Below are 25,944 nucleotides of genomic sequence, written 5' to 3'. Positions count from 1 at the left end.
CTTCCAAATCTTACTTCTCTGATGGCCAATAAATTCCTTCATGTAAAGACAATTTTCCCTCTTCAGGGTTTGCTTTTCTGAGTGTGAGTAAAAGACAAAACTCCTGACTTGGTTAATTACAAATTTGGGAGGTGGGGAAGGAAAGAGCAAGGTTATAAACCACCATCAAAGTGATCTTTAATAAATGCCTTTCTGTGAGGAGACTGAGTATGGCACAAATAAAAATTTGCAAAGTGTATGAGTAGTTGGTTGGCATATTTTCTGCATAATTACATGGTAGTAGCTCCCCTCTCATGTTGCCATATGATAAAAGCAAGTAATTCAGATTCCTTTTATACTGTACTCTTTCAGGTTTTCTTCTCACCTGATAGGATAGGATCAACTCTCTGCTATTGCTCTCAATAGGAAAATCTCCATTTTTTTGCCAGGTACCAAAGGTGAGAATGTGCCAATTGGTAATATCCATAAATACCATCCCCCCCAGCAATCAGGTAAAGGGAGAGGACTTTTGCCATCTCTTAGACCCAGCAATCAGCTGGTCTCAGGGAGCAATCTTTGCAAATTCATCTTGATTAATGAAATTCAGTTGGAAGATGTAAAACTGCTTCTATGTCTCAAAAGAGGCATATGAGGCATGCACAACTCTTGTCCCTGGAATCTCAGAAACCAAAAGCAGGTGCCTAGGCCCAACTCTAGACCAATAAAATTAGAATCTCTGAGAACAGGTCCTGCATGGTTGCTTTTAAAAGATGCCCAGGCAGTTCTAATGTGCAGCTTGAGAATCATTGACTTAGTATTAAGAACAGGTGGATATTTTTAAATCACCAGATTAATATTAAGTGGCTAAAATGAGTAACCCAGATCTTTTATAGAACATGAATCAGCAAAACATCACAGCATGAAGGGAAAAACAAAAACCATGTTCAGAATATGAGTGGAGAACAATATAAATCATAACCCACATCCCCAATATTATATATTCCCTATATTGTTTATGTGTAGGTAGAAGTGTGTGAGAGGATTTGAAAGTAGTGCTTCGAGTGTTTTTCCAGGTAATTGTCTGTGAGGAGATGGAATGAACTAAGGAAGCAGATAAAGAAACTAAAAGGAATGTCCATTTCCTGTCTGCTTTATTTCATTTATATTTTAAAGACAGGTCTTGAAACAAACATTAAAAAATGTCAATAGTGGTCTCTTGGCTAGAAGGCAGACATCTAATTATGTATTTTTTTTTATTTTTCTACTTTTTAAGAAGTTTTCAGAACCAAAATAGTCTTAAAAATAAACATCTACTGCCCATGTTTTTCTGAGCAAGAACTATGAAGACCCTGAAGCCTCAGTGACATGGAAACCATGTCAAGGATAGGGTCTGGGTCTCTGGACTCCCACCTGGCTCAGCAGCGACATTTGCTGAGTCACAGATTGCCCTGGCTGGAAAGCCCTAGTCGGTGTGCCCTCTCAGCACCCCCTTAATCTTCATACCAGCCAGAGGTTCACAGCCTCCCCCATGCCTGATTTTTTTCTTGGGTGTGTGTTAGTGCCCGTAGACTGCTGTTCTCTGTCTTGGTTGGTTTTCAGAGCCAGGAGCATCGAAGCGGCTGGGCACTCAGAGTCCCAGAGTGGTGTGTTTCTGCCAGCAGGTCTGGCTCTGAGCATCCTGTGCAGTGATCCTGCTGGGCTGCTGCGCCCCCCTGCCGCAGAGCAGCACTCAGGTGGGCGTTCTGCGTGGCAACCCTGCAAGGCAGGCAATAAGACGTTTATCCAAGCTGAAAAGCCCTTTGCACAGTGACTGAGACACAAAGCTGGATGAATGTGTTTCACTGCAGAGCCCTGCAGCTGGATTATTGACTGGGACTTGAGAAACGTTGAAATGAAATGGGGAGACTGAAATGATCTGCTCTTTTGATTCAGACTCTTCTAGGATTTTGCAGTTTCCAGATGGCCCTGGCCCCAAACAAAAAATCTCACTGTCATCCTTAGTGAAAAATATGGGGAGTCAGCTATGTCAGTCATTTTCTCTCAGTAAAAAGCAAACACACAGTGTGGCACGTGCTGGCATTTTTCTCCTCTCATGTTGTGATATGACTGACTCATCTGTCACCGAGCTGCCTGAATGAACTGGGTTTTCCCTATTTCCTAGCAAACTCCAGTTCCTGAGAAGAGTGGAGGAGCTGGTTCATGGATTAGGAGTACAGTCCGCAATTATGTCAGGCAATTAGTGGGCTTAATGGATGAACAGCTGTCAAAACACTGTAGGGTGTTTGATAACCTCTAAGATTGCTTATTGTGAGAGGAAACCACAAGGTGAATAAAAGACATGGGGATAGATGAATTTGTGTTTCTTCCTCCTCTTTCCTTGTCTTTGAAGAGTTTAACAATACAGCCACTGGGGATGGTGCTAGAGGACTAGTAAGATTCTGGTTTGCTGAAAGGAAAGGAGAACCATATAATTTAGAAAGAACAAGCAGAAATGGGAAGCAGGGCTGCACATTCAATGCAGGAATGTAAAGCACAGGATCTGATGGAAGGGAACAGGAAAGAAGCCATATTATCAGTCTCTCCAAGGGAGGAGTTGGAGACAGTAAGTTGAGCTAGGATTCCCACCCAATATCTCCAAACACAAAATAAGAAGAACTGCAGCATCTGCTTTACTTTTGATTCAGTCTCTCCTAGGATTTTGCAAGCTCCAGAAATTGAGCTCAAGTAGTCTTCTAGGCAACAGAGTGTTTTACTGCCGGATTGCAATAGAAGGAATTTTCCTAATGCTTTGAAACAGGAGAGCATTGATTCTCTAATGTAGGGACATCAGACAGAGCTCCATTTGTTTGCCAACTCCAATTGAGTAACAGTGGCTAGCTGGAGCATATAGTAGAGAAAGATGTTAAGAGAAGAATCAGGTTGGGCAGGGAAGTGATTATTGATTTTTTTCTTGGGTGTTTATTAGTACATGTGCACTTCCTAATTTTTTCTTTGCTTTGGATGCTTGTCCTTCTACAGGGGAACCACCGATTAACATCAATGTAATAATCTTTGGGCTTTTCTGCTAAAGTGCTTTCAACCTAAAAGGGAAGGCAAAATAGGTCAGCAATTATATATACTTTTTTCCTAAATTGCCCTGGTTCTATAGAATAGGACAAATGTACAATTCAAGTGGCACTGAAATTTACTCTTCACTGATTTACCTCAGTTACTGAAATGCTTAGAAACCTTATGCTAGAGAGAAGAAATCTTTGTTTTTAGTTTGATCCTCTAAAGGTTAAACTGACCTTTATACTTAGGCCCAACTCTCCAAATTAAGCAACCAGAAATTTGCAATTGTATGACTAAAATAAATGTTCAGTGACTAAGTCTCCTTTCAAGGGTATGATGTAGGTTGTAGCTTTGAGCACACATCCAATTACTTAATAGGTCCTTGAGCTTTTAAAGCACTAAAATGGTGATGGTGAAGTAATAAGGAAGGGTAGCTATGGAACAGAACTCTGTCTTGCTGTGGGAGGAAGGAATGGCTCAGAAGGATGACTCAGGTCTTGAATCCAGATAGAACTGAATAGAAGGACAGGAGAGGTATTTGGAGGAAAGAGAAGAAAAGTATGTGGAAGGGATTCAATTTTTCATTGAAGACAGTCACAGCTTGATAAAACTGTGAAATACTTAAAAAATATTGTGGTAGCCAGAATAATACTCCCCCCACTCCCAACTTCAAATATCTGGTCTGACTCCCTGCTCCTTGTATCTGGTAATGGACATTTCAACTGTGATAAAGTTCTTGAGGTGTTGAATTTATCATGACTTGTATTAAAGGGTGTGATATAGTCACAAGGGAATTTATAAGAAAGAGTCAGGAAAACAAGTGTCCACGAAGGAGATATAATAATAGAGATAGGGAGGGCATCACGACCTGGGGTCAAGAGTCAAGGTATGTGGGTAGCCTTTAGAAGCAGGAAATGGCAAGGACAGTTTATCCCTTGAACTTCCAGAAGGAAGACAGTCCTGCGAACCTATTTTAAATTCCTGAAACTGTCATGACTGGAAATAAAAAGTGTGTCACTGAACCCAGGGCAATTCAGTACAGCAGAGAGAGGAAGCTATGACAGAATTCCTGGCTGATTTATGAAGTGTCTCCTCCATCTTTACATTCTTCAGGTTTCTGGTAGTCTTACCTACATAAACATCTTAGAAAAAGAAGTCCCCATTGTATGTTGTTTAAGTTTTAGCTCCTTATTTTAATCAACCTCAGCAGTATTTGACTAATCATAAATTTTGTCCATGTTAAAGGAATTCCAAGCACAATAATTCATTCCTAATCCCTCAACATGTAAAGCTGCCAGTTTAGCAACAAAGGAGTACTTATATCTTGAATAGGAAGAAACTTTAGGTGGGACATTCCTGAAGTCCTAGTCTGTAAGCTATGTATGTCTGATATATCAGAAGACCCACAATTTAAAATAATATTCAAATGCTCTGTGTCAATTTTGATGTTAGGAGACCGTTTTTATACCAGTCTTCCATCTATCACAATGGTGGAAAGAATAACTTCAGTTGGTCATTTGTACTATAAGCATATGTTATCTTTGGAGGTTAGTTAAGGTGAAATACATCAACAAATTCTTTCAGAGAATTAGCCTGTAGAATCCATGAGTTTGGGGCCAGGGCCTGTTTTTAACCATCAATGAGTTTCAGTAACTAGCAAAAACTCCTGGCTTTGGGTAGATATTCCAGCAATAAACCTCTGTTGAATAAACAGGTAAAATGAAAAATAATCTTTGATGGTAGTCATTTTTCCCTAAAAAAAGTGTAGGAAATGCTAAAACTGTTGCTAATATTTGTAAGAAATATAGTGGCCTTAAAAAATGAAAGAAAAAATATTTTTCTGCATGTGATCTTTACTACAATTATAGGGGTCATAGATTTTTTCCTTTGCCTGCCTGTGTTTAAATTTTACATACTGAATATGAATTACATTTACAAACCTAAATAAGTTATTTTTTAATCTACCTTTTACCTTCACCATATAATTGATCTCTTTTACACGATTTATCAACCCACTCCACCTTCCCCTCCCCCTTCTGGAAACACTAATTGACCTTATAATCTAAAAACTATTTTTTTGTACTATTCATTGATCATTCATTTATTTGTACTATAATTGGTGAACTTAATGTATTAATAGTATCTATACGTGTTGAATGTTAATGGTAAACACCTGAAAATTATATGTTATAATAAATGTTACTTCAATAAAGAACTATAGAAAATAAAACCTGCCAGTTTTCAGTTTTACTTTCCAAAATTTATATTTAGAATTTAAAAAACATATTAAAAGAATTCAAATGAATGCTTGAATGAGTTTTTCAATTTAATTATTAACACAAGTTACTTTTGGAAGGCAAATTCTTAGGCTATGGTTAAATGAATAGAGTTGGATGACTTTCCTTGGAGATGGTTCTAGCATCAGATGGAGGCATTAAACTCATGAGTTATTAGTGTAAATTGAGATGATGTATCCAGAGACCTCCAAATTTACATGGGCTAAAACAGGGTCCTGTCAGCTGTCACATAAAGGCAAACAATACTCTTACTGTGATAGATCTTTAATAGAATAAATGTACATAGATAGAGAAGAGAGGCTATTAGTAAGAGTATACCATTAAAACACCCCAAATTACTCATGCCTTCATAGGTAAATGCTCAACCAAATAGGGTCTGCTCAAAAGAAGGGCCACTGAGGCATGAAAACTTGTTATAAGTCAAAGGTACATTCTGGCAGGGAGCAAGAGAAAAGGGGCTCTGATACAGATCCCAGGATGTTGAGACAAAAGCAATTACTAAGATAACAGCTGCCAGTTTTCCAGCATGTCTCTCACCCATGTGTCTCTTCCAAGTGTCTCTATATATCTCTCCTCCTCCTGTCTCCTCCCATATTTTCTTCCTAGCTGTCCCAGGGTGCAAGTTGGGCTGCAGAAGCAAGAGTTCTTTTTCACTCTGGAGCCCATCTGCTTTTCACTGTATATTAGGTGGTCAGAAAAGGTATGATGCATTTTTGCTTGAAAAATAAGTCTTGAATTTTCCAGCACCCAATGGCTCCATCTGACTGCTCATTCTCAGTAGCACTGTGGGACTTGTAGTCCAAGAAGCTACAAGTAAGGAGTGGTGCAGAACATGGTACCTCCCCTAACAGAATTGACCCCCATTTTATTACAGGAGAGTGAGATATAAAAATAGCCAGGGGATAAGTATTAGTATTATGGTAAGGGGTGAAAACTTGAGTCAGACCTGAAATCTGTCCCTTCCTTATTGTTGACTATTGACAGGTTACCTAATATCTCTCATCCCTCATGTTCTATCTGTAAAATGGGCTAAGCATACTTTTCAGAAATATGTAGAAGTTGTGTAAGATACAAGTTGTAAAACATTTAGCATTGCACCTGGCACATTGTAAGTATTCAATACATGTCAGCTCTTATTATTTTTTTAATTAACAAATTGAATAGTCACAGCCATGATACTGTTACATCCTGCTGATAGACAAACTGATTTTTCAGGGCACACAAGCAGAGGGCACTGGGAATTCCTGTTTTTTTTTTTTTTTTCCTCTTTTCCTCTAGCAATAATTAGAAATGACAGAATGATTAGGTGGTTAGAGAACCTAATTAACCTCTTGACTCTTAACACTCTCCTCTGTAAGAGAAGGGGATAGAATTGGAAGACCTTTAAGATTCTTTCCTATTCTAAGATGTATGTTTATAAGATTTTTTCTTTTTGGAAACTTTCATTTGAAGGATAATGATATTTCATAAAATTCACAATTTAAAAATAAACTACAGTCTATTCCTTCCTATAATCTATTGTCACAGAAGAATCTCTGGGAACATAAGAAAGATCCTGGTACCTGGCCACTTCTTTTAAAATTCTGTGTGGGGTCTTCCCTGGTGGTGCAATGGGTTAACGTACAGCATTAGGAAGCTAGCCATAGCCACTTTAGCATGAGCTTGATCCCAGGCCAGTGAGGTGACCCACATGGCACAGAAGACCTCTCCTGTCTCACCCACTGCTCCCTCAGCAGTGCACTTTGTCAATCAGCATATTCTGCTCCCTACTGTGTCTAGTAAATCCTCTATTACCCTTTATCTCTGGCCAGTACCTCAGTTATGCATATTTACATATGTATAAATAAATAAATCTTTAAAAAATAAATAAATAGACTACAATTCTATATGTTTTAAAATCCCATCTATAAGTCTAGAGGTAGAGTCTGATGTTTTTGCTCATTACTGTTTGGGAAAATTAAATTATATTTGTCTTAGAAATGTACTAGAGAGTAAAGAGGGCTAAAAATGAAAATGTTTTGTTAAAGAGTGAGGGCAGATCATTTTAAGGTGAGCTATGGCTAACTTTGTGGTGATGAAATTTAAGAATGTATCTGACTAAAATGAATAACAACTTTTAGTTTGTAAATGACTGCCCCATGGCTGCCCAGGGCTCCCAATTAAGGTGCCACCTCATCTAACCTCACATTCTATTCCCTTTTCCCTCATCATAACTTAGCTGTCCAACCTTCCATTTCCCCTCAGGGTCCTGCTTCCAGTTACTATGGCAACAGCCTGCTAATCCACACTTAATGGGCCTGTTCTGCCTTCTCAAGCAAGGGAGATTTCTAGAAATAATTTCTTCCTGGAAGTGAAATTACACTAATGTGGAAATCTCAAACTAAGACTTAAGACTCATATTTTGAATCGAGTACCCTGTGGTACCTCTCAAATTACAACATGGGAGCATCTCCCTTTCTACTTACATATACATATATTTTTGTTCTTTCCCTTTGCTGAACATCTATTTCCTATCTGCTGCGACAAGAGTGACATTCTGGTTGTGTCTATTCTATGGTGAACCACTGATTGCTGACTGTTATTCAAATTCAGTGAGCCAGAATCTTCTTCTGGATTCTCACTAATGTAGGAAGAAATGACATAGAGCAAAATCCAACAAAAGAAAACTTTGGTAACTTCTCATCTTGTGTCTGAATGACTTCTTTTATATGCAAGGAAGACTGGTCAAACCACCAATCTCCTAGATCTGTGCTGTTTTAGAGATACTAAACTGCCAAGAGATAACATCCAGAAGAGTGTTCTGTATATGGAATGATTACAAGATGTAGTGATGTTTCCAGAATGCTTTTTACTACTCTTAGACATGGATGTTCTGGATTTAAAATTTCCCATAACAGCTGTTCATCTCCAAACTCTCTCTCTGTCTTCCTAACCCTATATCCTGGCTGACATGCACCAAAGAAGGTAAATATGGCTAATAACAGAGGTATTTTGATTTTAACATGAAGTAGAGGTAATTCAAAATACAATAGAATTTAAGTATAGAAGCAGGAGGGGAATGGGAAGGAAATGGAGATGCACATGATTCTGTAGTCCAATAACCTAGAATGAATCCCATATGCATTTTTGCCTATAGGCAAGTCACTTAATCTTTCTAAAATTTCATTTTCTCACCTATATTAGGGGATCATAATTTCCACCTCATAAGGAAAGCTCAGAAGATTAAATTATATCACCCATATAAAGTGTCCAGGGGTAGATAAAGCTTTTAAGGGAAGGAAATTAAAACCGGTTGTGAAAATTAAATCACTCTTTAATCATTTATTAAACAAATATGTATTAAGCACCTATCAATATATCCAGGTACCATTTTAAATGCCAGGCTGGGAAAATAACTGTGAATAGGATAGACAAACTGCCACTACTGCGCTTATATATTAGTGAGGGAAGACAGAGAATAAACAAGTATATGTATGATAAAATGTCTGGTAGTGATAAATGTTATAAAAATATGTAAGGAAATAGAGAGTTATATGGAAGGGAGCTACTTGGGTAAGGTGATCGGGGAAGATATGAAGAGGGTGAAACAGGTGAGTCAGGTGAGGGTCTATTATTGGAAAGAATCTGTGAATCAGTAATTTTGCTGAATTTTTTCTTTCTGAAAAATTCTTGTTACTATAATTATATCAAGAGATGGAAATTTACTTGGTGAAAGGTAAGATGGATCTTGAATCTGAAATTCATTCTTCTTTATGAAAGAAGGGGACCAGGATTTGCTGAGTTCTTATTATGTACTTCCTACTTTAAGCCAGTTCATTTTGTCCTCTAACCACTTAATCTTATTTTCATAATAGCCTATGATGTGATTATTAATCTTCCAGTGTGGATACTGAGTCCTGAGGATTTTCAGCAACTTGTCCTCAAGTAATAATGGGCTGCAATGGAATTCAGACAGATTACACTGATTACTAATAAATTCTACAGATAATACCAGGACACAGCAGTATTATGCCCTGGAATACCTTGGAAAAGCAGCACTGTATACACACAAACATGCACACACAGCACACACAGACTTTAAAAGTTATTAACCCTCATTTGGACAATAGAATGTATTCAAAAGGTCTAGGTCTAAATTCTTCAGTCAGCACAAGCATAGCATACTTTAAATGTGGCCTTGGGTCATCTTTAAAAAGAGTGTGGTTTCCATTTTCCCATTTGAAAACTAAGCACTGCCCATTTCTAGATTTATCCTGGGGAAAACTACTATGTAGGCATTCTATTGTCAAAAGATGACATTGTATTGCTACCATCCAGCCTTGATATTCTTGAGTTCAAAGAATTTCACAGAAAGACCAGCTGTTTTGCTCTGTGGGGAGTTTTCAGATGAGTTAATGATTTTTTTGAATGTGCAGTTAAGTGGCAGATTGCCAGCATATGAGTCTTTGGTCACCTGTAGGAGGCATAACTACAAAGATTATCAGTTTTATTGTGTAAAAAGTCTATGCAGGGAAATCATTTTTCAGAAGGTTGACTCTTGGGAGATTTACACTTATTTAAGATATTGCCTTTGCTTAAATTACTGTTCTTGCCATTAAATCTTATTTATTTAATCACAAGGAAAGAGGATTTTTATCTTATTTATGCAAATGGAGGATCAAAGATTTAGAAATATTTGCTGTGTCACCTAAGATTAGCTAACCAGTAAGCTTAGATTTGAGTCTTTATCTGTCCAAATTTTCCAAAGTCTGTATTCACTCAAGCACGGTAGACTTAATTTTGGAAAATCAAATTCTTTTTAATTCAAGGCTGAAAGGATGACCACATTGCATATGTCATTTTTATTACTTCAATTACAAAAACTAAGAATGGGCAAGATTATTTCTCATTTATCTTTCCTTATGTTATGGTACTCTGTTTTACAAAATCACTGGGTATTTATTTAAAATTATTTGTTGAAATGTAACACATCAAGCTACCATTTACATCAAGAATTAATTTCATTATATTTTGGTTAGAGTGATTCCTGAAATAATAGGATATAGTATGGTGAATTTAATGATGGGATTAGGATGCAGTAACACTAATCTCAGGGGGTAGTTCCAGAAAGGGAAGTGGGGAAACTGGGAGGTGTAAGGTGTGGTTGGAAGATAGAAAACGAGGGGTGCTGGAGGCTGGGAAGGATTTAGTTTGTGGAGGGCATGGAAGGTGGGAAAATAGGAGCTTTAGAGAACTGAGGGTTGGAGGAGGAGAAGGTGTAGGGGTGGGAGGTAGTTAGAATGGTGGTGGAGATAGTGTACGGGAGCAATGTAAACAAGATATACAGGATTAGCGTTAGAGTGGAACTGGAGGAGAGAGAAGAGAAGGAATAGGGAAACTTGCTTTCCTAGTCTTATGAGAAGAAAAGCTCTCTAGGAGTAAAATACAACACAATATTACATAAAATTATACTTCTAGGAACCACTTAGCTCCATGGGAGAGGTCGCAGTAACCTCATTTGCCTCAAGGAGAGCTGAGTATTTTTCTCACTTGATTCACCATGGAGTTAACTCCAATGAAAATATAAATCCATCTGTTTTTTGAAAGCCTTAATACTCTCCTGCCTCAAAAGTAGTTGTGGCCATTGTGGACCTTTAACCTCATCCATCATCAGAACTAGTAACGAGAAAGTAATTAATAAATGACTAAGTATGATTTCATTTATTCAGGCTATTCAGTTTCATAAGGTTGAGATGTACAGGCTTCTCTTCCCAGTTAAATGTTTACTGAAAGCAAGTAGGTATGTATTAAATCATAGGATTCTGAAAACCTACATATGGAAGAGTATACATTTTACATTAATTAAAGGATAATTCTCAGAGGTGGAACTTCAAGATCATAGCCACCATCATTTGTGACTATAAAAAGCAGCTCCAATTTTAGTAAGGCACCTAGAATATGTGATAAAGTGTTGGCATATAATTAATTCAGAATGCTCTGTCATTAAATCATGTAATGATGCTTTGTGTGAGCATACATAAGCTTAATTGGGAGTAATGAAACTAAGGAGATTGAGATCCAGAGTGCCATAAATAAAATAACAGTTATAACTCTTGCAGTATAAATTTAGATCATTGGGTAATCTTGCAAAGGCTCTAAGGGTTATACTGGGTTGACAGTTTTTTCTCTTTTGTGAACATAATAGAAAAATTTCTGTCTCTGAACTGGAAGATCTGAAACAATTTATATCCTTAGGATCTTTCTGTTATTAGCAGATAGAATATTTGTATGCCAACTTACCCTACAGTCTATAAACTTTACTCAGAGACTCCTTGATGACAGAACATTGTACAAAGTGAAAAGAGTTCTACAAGTCCAAGGGCAACATATTTAATCCCCATAGTATCAGTTTCTTCATCTGTAAAATGTGAAGAATACCTGCTTACAGACTCTTTGAGGATGAAATTAAAAAGCTCATTGACTGCTTTGATGGAGTCTTTGGCATGTAGGAGGTATTCAATAACTGCTATTTGTTTCCTCATGCTCCCAGCAAGGAGTATCTTGTACAATGTAAGAATAATACATAGTTGCTGTATGACTGAAATAAGCACATGGAGATGAGGTCCCCAAGGTAGTGACCTGTATTTTCTAGTGAAAAACTGAAGGAAAACTTGTAACATGTTATATTTAAGACACAAGCTAACAACAACATAGGGTTTTGGGGTTAGGAGATGGGAATCATTTACTGGCAGCATGTTAATTCCTTGTTTCCCCATGATGGGATTCTAATGCTGAGGGCAGTCAAGTGTCATTCAATCTGATGTTTTTCCTTCTCATGCACATGCAGCCATTACAAATTGACTGCAGCTGTCTGACTTCTCTCCCCAGATGGGTTCTCAGACACGTGAACACAGCATTCGGGCAGTCATACATAATTGGTTATCATTGGCACTTGTGATAAAGTCTTTCTGCTTTTCTCCTAAAAGAGTGCACCTACTACCTTACTGACTATATCAGAAGAATTAAAAAAAAAAAGGAAAATTACTTTTTTCTCCTTCTGTTTCCTTTCTGAATCCCTCTTAGAGCAAGAGGGAAGGGGCCGTGTTTCTTTCTCTGTAGAATAGTGGTTTTGCCTGTAGGTGATTTGATATTCTTGATATTTGAATACTTCAGAGTTTACATAATATTTTAAATTGCACTTAATCCTGATAAGAACCATGGGTGAGAATTAGATTATGTATTATTACTCACTCTACACAGGAGAAAGCCAAGACTCTAAAGAAGTTAATGAATTAATCTACGATGATAGTGAAGATTAGGATGTTCAACCCCCGTATCTAACAATCAGTTAGAGAAAAATGTTAGTATGGTCGAGGTGACGGGATAGACAGCGATATCACATGAAAGCTACACAGAGAAGATACTGGTCTTCAAAGACTATAAAATTGAGACTTGTAAGATCCACAGAAATTAACTTTGTGGCCATAGCAAGCTATGTTGGGAGGTCTCAGACACAGGATGGAAACCAACATGACTGGTGGAGGGGGGTCACGTAGGGATGCTTGAGGAACTTTAGGAGATGAAGTTTAGGAAACTGTAGCTACCAGGGAGGACCCTAAATGCATGGCTAAGTAGTCTACATTACTTTTTTGATTTCTTAGCATTAATCTTTGGTTTTACTTACATTCCTTTAAAAGTAGTTTATATTTTCAGTTTTTCAGAAATGGTCCCAACTTAAATTTCCTTGCCTTGATCCTGAAATAGTACTGTTGAAGATTCAAGGTAGAAAGGAGATATTTGGTATCCTTGAATTGGCAAAAAAAAAATCTGTATACTTATACTAGTTACAGTTCTCACTGCTTTTTGGGGGGGTCATTGACTTTCCTGTGAAATCAGAAAACTAGATAAAAATTTAAAATACAAAACCTATAAGGTATGTGCATGTGCATGCACGCATGCACCCACACACACACACACACACACACACACTCCAGAAAGTTAAATTGTGAAAGGAAACAGAAAGAGCTATTTCAAAGCATCAAAGAAAAAAGGCCCAAATTCATAAATAACTTAAAGTAGCTAGAAAGTACAAGAAGTGTGCATGATATGTGTGAAGAACAATTAAATGTTACGAGAGATACAAGCTATGACTTGAACAAATGAAACCATTTACCTCGTTTTTAGAAACACTCATCATAAATATATTAATTTTTCCTTACTTCAATGTACATATTTAATGTAATCATCATCAAAATATCTTTGGGATTTTTTTTATAAATAGATAAGTTGAGACTAAGTTCATATGTAAAAGTTGAAAAACAGTAGTAGTCAAGGAAAATTGAAAAATAAAAGCATAATGAAAGAGTTTAAGTTCTATCAGATAGTAACTATGAAAATTCAGCTCAGAAATAGACCTAAATACCTACTTAATAACTGATAAAAGTTGCATTTCTTTAAAGGGATTGTTTGGTATACATTTTAAAATGTAGAAACAGGAAGGTAAGAAGCCAGAGAAATGTTAGAAGTTCTCCTGAGAGGGGAAGGCCTTGTCAGGGTTGGCACAAAATCCAGAAATCATAAAAACTATCAATGTATTTACTAAAATACATCTAACTTGAGAGGAAAAAAAAACACAATATTAAATGAGCATCTAAGAAAAAACATTTGTGTCGGAGACTAGCTCCAACTTCTGAGGTGTCTGGAGGCAGCACAGGCAGGATGCTAAGATGGGAAGGCGTCGGCGAGCAGATTCCAAAAGGGGAGACAGGAGCGGGTGCGAGGAAGACACGGGAGTCAGGATAGGGAGCAAGTCTTCCTGCTATCCCTTCAGCAGGTGTTTTATTATACTGTGTAGCAAGTAGTTAATTGTAATAATACATAGGGTAAGTTAATGAGATATCTCCATAAAACATTCTCAAGGACAAGGGGAAAAAGCATTCTTCTTTTAACAATTTATGTTATAATAGATTATATGTTTTGTGATAGTTATCATGTATACAGCTGTCTAGTTATAACTCAAAGGAAGAGGGGTCTGGGAAAGGGTGAGCTTGTTAGCAAAAGGTTGTTAGGGGTCTTGGGGTAGAAATAAATTGTGTTAGCAGTGTTATCAGTGATTGTCTAAAGAAAAGCTAGTGGCTAATTTAAGGATAGCAGAGAGTAGTTAGTGCTTGTTTTAAAAAAGAGTAAATTAAGAGAAAGTTGTACAGTTGTGTATCAAACAACACCTGTGAAGTCAAGGTTAAAATTTGTCCATTATGCCCTGGGAGCCTTATCTGAGGTTTGCTTTTTCATTTAAAGAAACCAAGGAAGCTTCCCAGGAGTTTTTATGTCCTGGGGTCTTATTTCTCCTGTGGCTTGCCTTTTGTCTCAGGAGACAGAGGAATTTCTCTTCCTGGGGCAGCTTGCCTGAATCAGGCAGCTGCCTGTGTGGCTAAGACAATCCAGTTATAAACTGAATGTTGCTCAGAATATTTTGATATTATGTTTATACAAAATGGGAGGTCATAACATAAGTTAGCAGTGGACAGTCTGATTTTTCAGAGCTTATCCCGATCCACCTGGAATCTGTCAGACGATGGACATTGCATAGCTTGTGTCACATTTGCATCTTATAGACAACAGTTTCATTTTCCTAATTGATTAAATCTAAGTATCAAAAAATAATTCAATGAAAAAAATAGAAAATATATGAGAAGATACAAAGATATGGTTTACAGTAAAGAAAATAGTTCTTTATTGAAAAGATGTCCAATCTCACTGACTTTGCTGTGCAGTATTCAAGCAATAAATAAAACTATAATAATATACTATCTTTACCCATCAGAATAGCAAAGATAAGCTAGCTTGGCACTTCACTGATTAGTGCAAACATGAGAAGTTTGACCTGGGGAACAATCACTGATTTCCTAGTAGCCTACGATGTCTCCAGGTGCTGGTATGGGTAGCAGAAGGGACAAAGGTAAAAGTCTGGGAGTCCTTTGCAGATACCTCCATCTTGGTAAATATCTCACCCCTCAGCAGTTGCCAATGTTACTATAACAGAATAATCTAAAAAGGGGAGTCTCCATGTTCCCTACCCCTTCTAGTGAAGGGTGGAACTGAGCAATGAGAGGAAGCTAAAAAAGGACTTGGGAAAAAGAATTGGAGAGAAGACTTCAGGAGGCAGAAGGAACAGAGACATGGAAAGAAGCAGCTGTACTTGCTTCTCAGTATTGGACTTGTACCAGAGACTTGGGGACATGGAAGTAGACTCAGGATGGGAGACCTGACAATAGCAGTCTTTGTCTTGATTTTTCCTTTGATTTTGCTCTTTTTGTCTCAGATTTGCTGGGCCTCTTCTGCCTCTTTCCCATGGTTCCCTTTCAGTGCCTTAGGTTCCCCACAGGTGCTTTAGACCTGTGGCAAAGTTAAGAGATTCCGTGGTCTTGATTTAGGCCAGTCCTGTTTGGCTGGACATTTACCCATAAGAGGATAGAAGATAAGTTTGGGCATTTCATTTATTTCTTTTCTCTCTTTGCATGCTAATTCCACCAAAAGTTTTTTTTTTTTCTATGAAAGGTCTTATAAAGTAAGAATATGCTTTGTCTTTATGTGGCAGATGGCAGAAATGTCTAGAGTATGCAAATCTAGAGGTCTCTTTGGAGCCCCTCAACCTACCTGCTAACATCACCACTCTGGGAACATTCCTGTCAGGAACAGGGAGAGACAATGGGAACCCATATTTATGCAGTTGGATCCTTTGATTCTTGCAAGGATCTTAACCCTGCTGGTCTATTATCTGGGTTGCTAATAAAATTTTCCAGTGGCTACACTCCTCATAACAGTGGTTATGATTTAAGAGGTCTGGGTTGAGCCCAAGCATTGGTAGGTATTAAATAATGTGTTCAAGGTATTTCTACACCTTATCCAGGACTGGGAGTCTTGGAATTGTATTCATATCAAATTTTTTTATTGCTCATTAATGCTTGTGAGTAGAAATTTTGGTGTTTGTCAATTCATTTCTACTATTCCGCAAACTCATTTGGGTCCCTCATTATGCTTAAGATGGAAGTGAAAAAAAAAAAAAGAGGCAAGCAGTTAGAGAGATTAAAAAAAATCATTAAAAATAAATATATGAAACAGAGTCTATAAAGAGAGAAAGGGGAGAAAGTAAAGGGAAATACTGAATTCTTCACTCCAAATTTCACTCAAGAAACTTCGTGCTATTTGGTAAGATCCAACAATTTTCATTTTGTAAATATTTGCACTGATTTTTTCATATACACTTTTGAGTTTGACAGCTCTGAGTTACTGAGACATCCATCTAAAGTACAACCAGTGAGGAACTGAAGGGTTCATGTGCCCAGATGGTAATGAGACAGAGGGTTTCATTGTCAACGAGACTTGGAGTAAGCAGAAGAGCTTGTGTTTGCATATTGGATTTTGTGAAAATCCCACATGAAGTTGGGAAGGCTTTGTATGAAAATCAAAACCTAACCACATTTTATCCAAAGCAATGGAAAAATGTCAGACCTACCTGAGTTGGGCCCTTGGAATAAAGTTCCTCAAAGGCCAGTCATTGGATTTAGGGCTCACTCTGATATAATTGATTGATTATATTTGCAAAGACCCTATTTCTTGATAAGATCACATTTACAGGAACAAGAGGTTAGTATACACAATTCAACCCATATGGCATCATGTAGAGAGCTGCCTTCATTTTGTGTAAAGCTATTTTAGCCATGAATCCAAGAGTGGCCATACTTTTGAAATCCATTTTCCCACCTCTCCATTTACGGACGTATAAATTATTCTTTCTAGAGTTGTACATTCACTTGGTAAAGGGCAGCTAAGAAGCAAGGAATGGTGACAACTTGTCATTTTCTCCATCACCAGACAGCTAGGCATTAACTTACATTGACAAGACAGATGCCCTAGGAGTAAATGGCCAGTTTGCAGAGGAAAAAAACAGTAGCAATCAAAGTACACATAAAGACAACTCATTTTAAAGCTCTTTTTCCTGTGCCCACATTAGAATACTTATTTTACTGCAAGAAATTTTCTGACTTCAGTTTTTGTTCTGTGCACAGTACCTGAATGTCAGTGTGACAAAGCATGGAATTCTGGAGAGGCAGGCTAAATAGTCTGGAGATTTTTGGGAGATGTTGGATCATTTTTATTTTTGCTGTTGGAAAGTGTTGTAAGAAAACTCCCTAAATTTAGTTTCAAAACAAATATCTTTACTATTTGGTCACAGGCTAGAATAGATTTGTTCTTAACTCAATGAGCTTCTACTTCTACTGGATTGTAGGCATGATACATTGTAACAGACAACTCTAATTACATTTTGTGAATAAGACAATTCTTAGGTTCAGGTTGCCAAAATCTAGTATCAGAATCAGAGAGATAGGAAGTATAGAGGAAAGGAGAAAGAGATAGTAGGAGGAACTGAGGAGAGGGGCAAAGCATATCAAAGTCAGAATGGTTGGGATACTGAAGGCTCTAATGGGATGAAGGCAGATAATATCTACACCTGACTGGACCTGGGAACATTTCCTTCTCCCTCATGGCTCATACAGGATCATGGAAGTGTTACTAACGTAGTTCATTTCAAGAGGCCCCTTACATGGATGCTGTAGATTTTGATCTGTATTTAAGGGAGATGTGGTAGGAGACTGGAGAGGGAAAAGAGGATTTAGGACTTCAGTTCTCTTGCCGTTTGTACTTCAAACACACAAATTCCAAACAGATGCATAGTGCTATGTTTCTGAATGAACAAAGGGTCATTTTCTCACCATACAACTCTACCCTACAGGTGTGTGGTCCAGAGTTATCTTGTGTTCTTGTTTATCAATCTTGTGAAGGCATTCCCTAAAGATGGGAGAACATGAAAAACATATCAATGAGTGGCTCGTGAATGAAAGCAATGCATATATATTCTGACTCTGGTTGTGGAGCTAAAGTCATAAAGGAAAGGAACCTTTTTCATGGCAACTTTCCCCTCTCCCAAGAGCCCAAACCAAATGCTAAGAAGTTATATGATTATTGCCTGGATGGGGCCTCTGATGACAAATACAGAGGGGTTAGAGTAAGTTGGTTTCTGAGACTGATTTCTGTACTAAACAGAATTTTGGGGTCATACTCTTGTATGACCTTAAGATTGTGCATATGAGTCTAAAATATTGTCCCCAAAATTAATAGTAAACTTAGGAGCTGCATGGGAAGAAGGGAAATATGGACTAAGTACCCTCAGTTGTGCTTGTATGACTTGCATAGCATAAGTATACTCATAAATTTTAGATTGTGAACACATAACTTATTAAGAGTTGACATAACTTATTAAGAGTTGAGGGTTCCCTGCATATTGAGATTTAAGGGGGTCCTAAGAAAAACTTCCCTTTCCCCAGTTTTCCCCTAGGATTCCATAAAATTACCATATTCTGATTTTGCATAAAGATGAGGCCCCCTAATTCAGATATATTAAGTTACCAACTGCAGTCTCAGTGGTAGCCCTGCAAGTCAGTCACCATCACCATTAACTGCTATCTTGTCTCTCCTGGTTGGAAATTCTAAGAATGTCATGCAGATCAGCACTGCCCTTTCTATTGAATAGCTCTTGTGAACAACATCCCTCTAGTATTCAAGGAAATATATAGAAGCTTCTCCCACACAAGAAAGTTAGCCACCAGCTAACTTTGTGAAACATTTAAATTAGCAATTTGCTACTAGGTTGTTGTAAATTAAGAAACAATATAGGAGCAAGTAAATTTGATTTGGACTGAAAGTGTTTAGCTCACAGTTTTTCATATCATGACTATTATGATTTGGGATATGACACAAATATTTTGAGGCTCCCTTTCTTCATTTGTAAGGGTAGATTAATAATACTTCACAGCATTATTCCAAGGGCGGGATAACACATGTCTGGAACACATTTGGGAGTTAATAAGTGTTTATCTACAGCAACATGGATGGATCTGGGTTTATGTTAAGTCACAAGAAGGAAGATAGATAACATATGGTGTCACTTACATATAGGATATAGAGAAACCAAAGCAAGGGTCATTTAAAGCTAAACTCAAAACTAACCTTCAAAGTTAGCTAGAATTGAGACATTCAATGGGGGAGGAGCAAGAACATATCGAAAGGGAGCTCAATGGGCTATGGTGGTAGACTATGGGTGCTTTTGTGGTGGGAGTGTTATAATAACAACACCTTAAGAGGGGGACATTGCAATTCCAAACTATAAAGATGTAAATCAGTTTTACTTTTATAAAAATATTTTTAAAATATTTATCTAAGAGACCATTAATGCATATCTATACATTAATATGTATATTTTACATATAGCTATCTCTCTCGCTATATATATGTATGTATGTGTATACACACACACACACATATATATATATATAAACCTATTTATTCTCTAGTGAAGTAAACAAAATAATGAGGTCAGATTAGAACCTAGGACTTTTGACTTGCCACGTTTAGATTTGGGTCTTTCCAAATAATGTAAATCCAAAGGGAATACTGGAATGGCACATTTATCTACTTAATTATTTGGGAATTTAAACAGACTGAAACGGTCAGAAGGCAAATGGACTTGTCATTTATAAGTGTTAAAATATTCACCTTTCTTTCCTAATTTGGCAAGTAAATTCATTTGCTTCCAGGTATTGGGCTGTCTCTCACCACTGATCAATTTGTGAAGCTCATTTTGGGGGTTTGGCACAGCAGGTTTCCCTTATGGAAGGACCAAGAGGACATCTGATGAATCCAAGCAGTATAGTGTGAAGTCAGTGCTGGCAGGCCCCTCTCAGGCAGCTGAAACAATGACTGACTTACTCATTCTAACTTGTCAAGACCAAATCACAGGTTTTCTCGAATCCCAAGATGGAGTCATTTTTTTTGTTCTTTATCCTGCCATTAATCTGCATTTTAAGGGATGCTAGCCCTTTTCCTCAACCCAGAAGATTCAGAGTGAAACTCTTACTGGACCCTAACCTGAACTGTTGTCTTCACTTTATTTTCTTTAAATGCTAGGATGCAGTCAAGAATAAAACTGCTGGATTTGGGATACTTGATAAATGAGAAGTGTACTGTCCAAGGGAAAGTTTGGTCTTTAAATTGCAAGAATTTATATGAGTACACATGAGCATGTGGGCATAAATCAATATGTCTATGTATCCAGTTTTTGGAATGTGCAGTTATTTAGAAATGAAGATATGTCAGGTAGTCCCAAAACAACATTACCAAAAAAGAGCAGTTTAGCTTTCTGAAGAGATTTTTATTTTAGAGGCCATCTAGCAAAAAATCTCAATATAAACTTCTGTTCTTGTCTTTGAAATGCACTGAATAGTGCTGGAAGTGTTTAACTTGTTTCAGAGATGCTAATTTGAGGCTCCGACAGCTGCAGTAGTTATTAATATGAGCACAATGGCTGACAATTTGACAACAGGCTCTAGTTTTCATTTGCTGCTTTCATACTAAATGTCCCTTTTGTGCACAGGGTGTAAAAACCATGGTCAGATGACAGACTTGGGAGACAGGCCTGTGGACTGACCAGCATCTGAGAGTTTGTTTTTTTGTTTTTTTGTTTTTTTTTAAAGAGTGATACCCTTTTAATAAGGAAATTGGTGAATTGGTGTATCTCATACTAGATTACAAATCTTTAACACATGACTAGGTTTCCCACATTGCAGTGAAAACTCAAGAAGAAACTTATTAATAAAAATAGTGAGGACTGATATGTATAATGCATATTTACCCTAGATAAATGGGCATATAAAAGCATCATGTGACATTAATCTCATTAGAACAAAAGTTTTTTGTCATTGTGAGTTAGAGGTGACCATTTTAAATCAAACTTGGATTTTCTACCTGTTCATTCTCTATAATTGTCCAGAAATAATGTTATGTAAATGAAACACACACACACACACAATCTGATGGCATGTATTTTCTTTCCTTAGTTGGATTTTATGAGTCTGTGCTGGATTGATGTGTAAGAAATATTTCTATTTGGTCTGTATGTTTTGCTTACAGAACTCCATTTTGCTTGGTTGAACTCTGTTTTGTAAATGCACAAAAGCATGAATCATCCTGTGGGCATCTCTGCGTGTGTCACATTCAACAGATAACTTGTCTAACTCCATGATGGTGTTTTGTTTGAAGAACTCATTGATCTATTGTTTGAATAAAAGCAAATAACCAACTAAATGCTGAAAGACTATCTCTCACCTATGCTGAGTCAAAGCCAGTTAAAATACAGGCATTTTTCTATAGTGTATGATTTCACAATTGAAACTGGATAGATTAAGGTTACTATAGCTATAATGTGTAGATATACACATTATATATGAACTTTTACAATCAAATTTGATTTTTAAAAAACAGGTAGTAGGCTGGATTTGGCATATAGAAGATAATTTGGGTCTCCCCAGTGATAACAGAAAAGAGGACTAGTCTAAAAAATATCTGAGGACTTAAGTTCTAGTCCAGGTTGCAGTATTAAAAATGAAAATGTAAAAAATACAAAGAGCTAACACTTATTAATTCAATAAATGTTAGTTCTTCATCAAATTTATCTCATTTATAAACCTGTGTGCGGAAAAACTAGGTCAGTCACTTCATATCATTTTGTTACTAGCTGTAGAGTTGGACTTAAACAGGTCTGCTTCCCTCAGCTCACCTTCAAGGCTCAGGTACTAGGACAGAAAGCTTCTGCTCCCCACAAAATGAAACAACATGCTGCAGGATCTGAACAAAGCCAATCCATCATCTTTGCTGACATGGAATCCAGGGAGAGATGATGTTTTGCACTCCTACAGACTGGCACACAGGGATGCTGACTGCCAAGGATGAGCCCATCCTTGATGATACAGGACTCACTAAAGAGCAGGTTCTGAGATATGTGCAGCTGCTTTTGGCATTCACAAATGGCTTACCTGAGCCCTGATTGCTTGCTAGCACATCAATGTAAATGTTTTATTCTCTTTGGATATCTAATAAAGAACTCATTTAAATAAAATTATACAGGCTGTATATGTCACTGGGTCAAATTCAAAGATCTGCAAACCTTTACCAGGGCCATTGTACCTTTCACTCTGTCTCATCTTTGGAAATGCATGTCTGATCTAGGGGCAGACAACATTTCCTGTGAGCATGGCCACTAGGCACTTCCTAAGACTTGGCAAGTATCCGTTCCTTACGAAGCATTGGAAGGTTGCTGTTTGCTGTGGCTTGCAGTTCTAGCGTCCTGGTTACAGGAATGTGATTGGGTGGGAAAGTGAGAATTTTGGACAGGCACAACTTATTTTTATAGTGATCTATGTCAAGAGCTCCTCTCAAAACAGGCAAAATGAACAGGAGAATTTCCAAAATCACGAGAACTGAATAGTCTTCTCCTGATTTTCTTCCACTGGCTATCCTTTTTTGTGTGCTTTATGGACTCCATAGGGAAGGTAATAGCCTGAGACTTTATATTCTTTCAACTCATTTTGCTCACTGCTGAAATAGACCAGGACTATATAACATGCATAGTATCATGTGAAGACAGAGAAAAAAGAAGACATATAATAAAGAAAAGATGAGTAAAATACTATCATTGACTAGTAAATAAAATCAATGGTGGTAGAGTGGAGGTGGGAATATAGTACTTAGTGGCTATACATGCAAAGTCCCAGAGCACAACAATGTGATGATACTTTTCAGTACTAAACTTAAAAAATGACTAAGATGGCAAATTTTATGTTGTGTTTTTTAAATCACAGTTTAAAGTATAAATAGAAGGAAGAGGTGTGGTTCAAACCTATTTCTGTAACTAGTTATATGAATCTGATATACTTAGGAGATGTCTTCTGCATTGTTAAGATCAGAATATGACTCCTGCTTCAACAGGTGAATAAAATTAAATAGGACAATGTACGTGAAGTGCCAGTTACAATATTTCACTCCAACAGAATTTTAATAAAAGTTAGCATCATTTTCCCACCTCTATCATATTCCTCCAGTACCTCTTTGTCTATTGCTTTGCTAACAATTTTATCTTTCTATGTAATATTTTTCCTGGGATTTCAAAATAATTTAACTGGTTTCTCTTGACCCCCATTATTCAGTTCAATTTCTATGTGTGTGGTCTACTCAAAAAAAGTAAATAATGAACTAACAGTTATCTGGACTAATGAGTCAGCTGGATTTACTAGTGCTGGACTCATCAAATTGCAAAGTGTGAACAATTCAGGGTGTTAGGTTAAAATATGGTATTTAGTATTTCCTAAGTGTCCCAAGGAAGAATAAGAGTTGCTGATTGTAAACCAATAGTATCAACTCCCTAGTTATGATAACAATAAGGGAAATTAAAAATAGAATGTAAATCAGAAAACTAGATCTTAATGGACTACCGTTTATCCCTCAAGGAGACTGGTGGAAGTTGAGGACCAAGCTGGTGAGAGTAACAAGTAGTAAAATAATGAAGAATTCATATTTTACTTGATGCTTAATAGAGACAAGGTAGTTCATTGTAGTTTCCCTCCCAGTGGTTTGACAATGGTTGTTTTATTGTAGGCTGTTATTGAGACATACATGATAGTTTTTCAAAACCATTTCTTCCCAGTAGCCCTTCTCTGTTTTTTTCTCCCATAAACTTACACTTAGCACCTAGTCTAGACATAACCTAGTGCTGGTGTTGAAAGGAATAGTGGGCTAATGCCAAAGGAGTTCCTGCCTAGCTTTTTGGGTGAGAGGAAAGAATGGAAGTGTGTGAGCACACACAAACACACATGCACACACACGTGTGTCAATTAAGCACAGTGCAGAGCAGGTACATCAATAATTATCAAATTTAGAAACATATTTTTGATTCTTCAGATGTTTATAGAAGTAAGATAACAGAGTAAGGTGAACTAGTATTTCTCAAATGAAAATGAGCAATCAAAATACCAGGGGATCTTGTTATAATGCAGATTCTAGTTCTGTGGGTCTAGACTGTGGTCCACAATACTAGCAAATTTCTGGTTGATTTTATTTATTTGTGCACTTATTCATTATTGAGTCTGTCATGCACTATGCATTGTGCATACTGGGGATAAAGCAGCAATAAAATATAGTTTTTCCCTGAAGGAGACGCGTAAAGCATGGATTATAACTGCATAATTGATAGGAATATTCTCAGGTCTTTTTTTTTCTGAGTGTAGGAGGCATAAGACACAGACTTATTTATGAAGGAAGAACAAGAGTTTATACAGTAAGTAAGTTATTGTGAGTTCAGGTAGGAGGGACAATATATATGAAGTTCTGAAGGAGTTCAACAGCATCCTTATGGTTTGAAGTCTATGGTATAGCCGAAGCAAAGGCTTAGGTAAAAGAGGGTAGGGATTAAGAACTGGACAGAAGCCAGGGCACAAGTTGTGTGCCAAGGATGTTAGCACAACATCCTGAAAACCTAGGTGAGCTTTGGGTGAATCCACAGCAGCTTAGATGTCCCCTTGATAGACAATATGTCTCAGCCTTGTCTTTTACTTGTATATGACCACATCAACTCCTCTCTAGGACTGAAGTGCTTGATTTGGTGCCCACCTTTACCCGTCTCCCAAACCATGTGAACCACTCCTTTCTATTTTCTGCTGCTCCAGTACTTTCTTTAGAAGTGTTAGCAATACACAAAGAAACAAAACTGTTTTGTGAAAAACAGGACCTCTTAGAGAAGCTAGAGAAGCTTCAGCAACTCTCAATGTCTAAATTTTCTAGTTTATTTAAAAAAATGAGTTAAAATAAGGTGACAAAGTTTATAGTGTATTTTAAATATTCTCTTGAATAAATTAAAACTTTTACTATAAGATGTATACTGCAGTGTGCTCTATTTTAAAGATAATTACAGCTTTGTAAAAACACCAAAGCACATTAGGAGCAGAACATGGTATAAAATTTATGCCTACTTTCAATTCTATATTTCCATAATCATATATATAACCTATTTTACTGTCACAAATAAGAATATGAGGACTTGTGTAGATGTGAGATTAGGTTACTGCTACCCTACTGTCTACAATTCCTACCCATCCATCTTAATAGGCCCAAGTACAGATACTTCAGAGATTTTATGTGCTTGTTTAATTATTGGAGAAATCAAGCATAGACCTCAGAGAAAATCACTACACTGATGGAAGTATATATAAGGTGACCATGACCTTCAAATGTCACCTTGAGGGTTGACAGAAAAGCCCACTGTGTTGCCAACCTGGACACATTCAATAAAATGATAAAAACCACTGAAGAGGAAATGGACATGCCTTTGGGTTAAAAACAGACTAGTTGGTCCTCAATCATTATCCCTATTTTTTTTTTAGCTTAGTAGAATATTTCCTGATTTGAAAAGACAGATTTATTTTGGAGACAATGAAACACAAATGAATGCACAAACAAAAGGCATATCTGGCAGCATAAGAAGCAGTTTGCAGTTTAAAACACAATGCTCCCATTCCCTGAAGCAGTCCAAGAAGCAATATACAGAAAGCAAACAGATTCATGTCTGTGCCATATTTACTGGCTCTGGAACATTAAGATAGGAGATCTTCGCAGGTATAATTCCTGTGCTTGTGTTACTATTTTTTCAGAAAAATAAAACAAGATCTGGATCTACAGAAAACGCTACTGAAGA

The 25,944-nt window shown here is 37.1% G+C and overlaps 1 long non-coding RNA gene across 1 annotated transcript in view; it reads right to left on the bottom strand.

Annotated features, from left to right (window-relative positions):
- The window catches only part of LOC105853514, a 317,640-nt gene that overhangs the window by 147,973 nt on the left and 143,723 nt on the right, over positions 1 to 25,944 (bottom strand). The window lies entirely within an intron of this gene.

The sequence above is a fragment of the Condylura cristata genome, unplaced genomic scaffold, assembly GCF_000260355.1.
Source record: "Condylura cristata isolate star-nosed mole 26May11 unplaced genomic scaffold, ConCri1.0 scaffold00011, whole genome shotgun sequence".
Taxonomy (NCBI): domain Eukaryota; kingdom Metazoa; phylum Chordata; class Mammalia; order Eulipotyphla; family Talpidae; genus Condylura; species Condylura cristata.
This window is presented reverse-complemented; position numbering and strand designations above follow the sequence as displayed.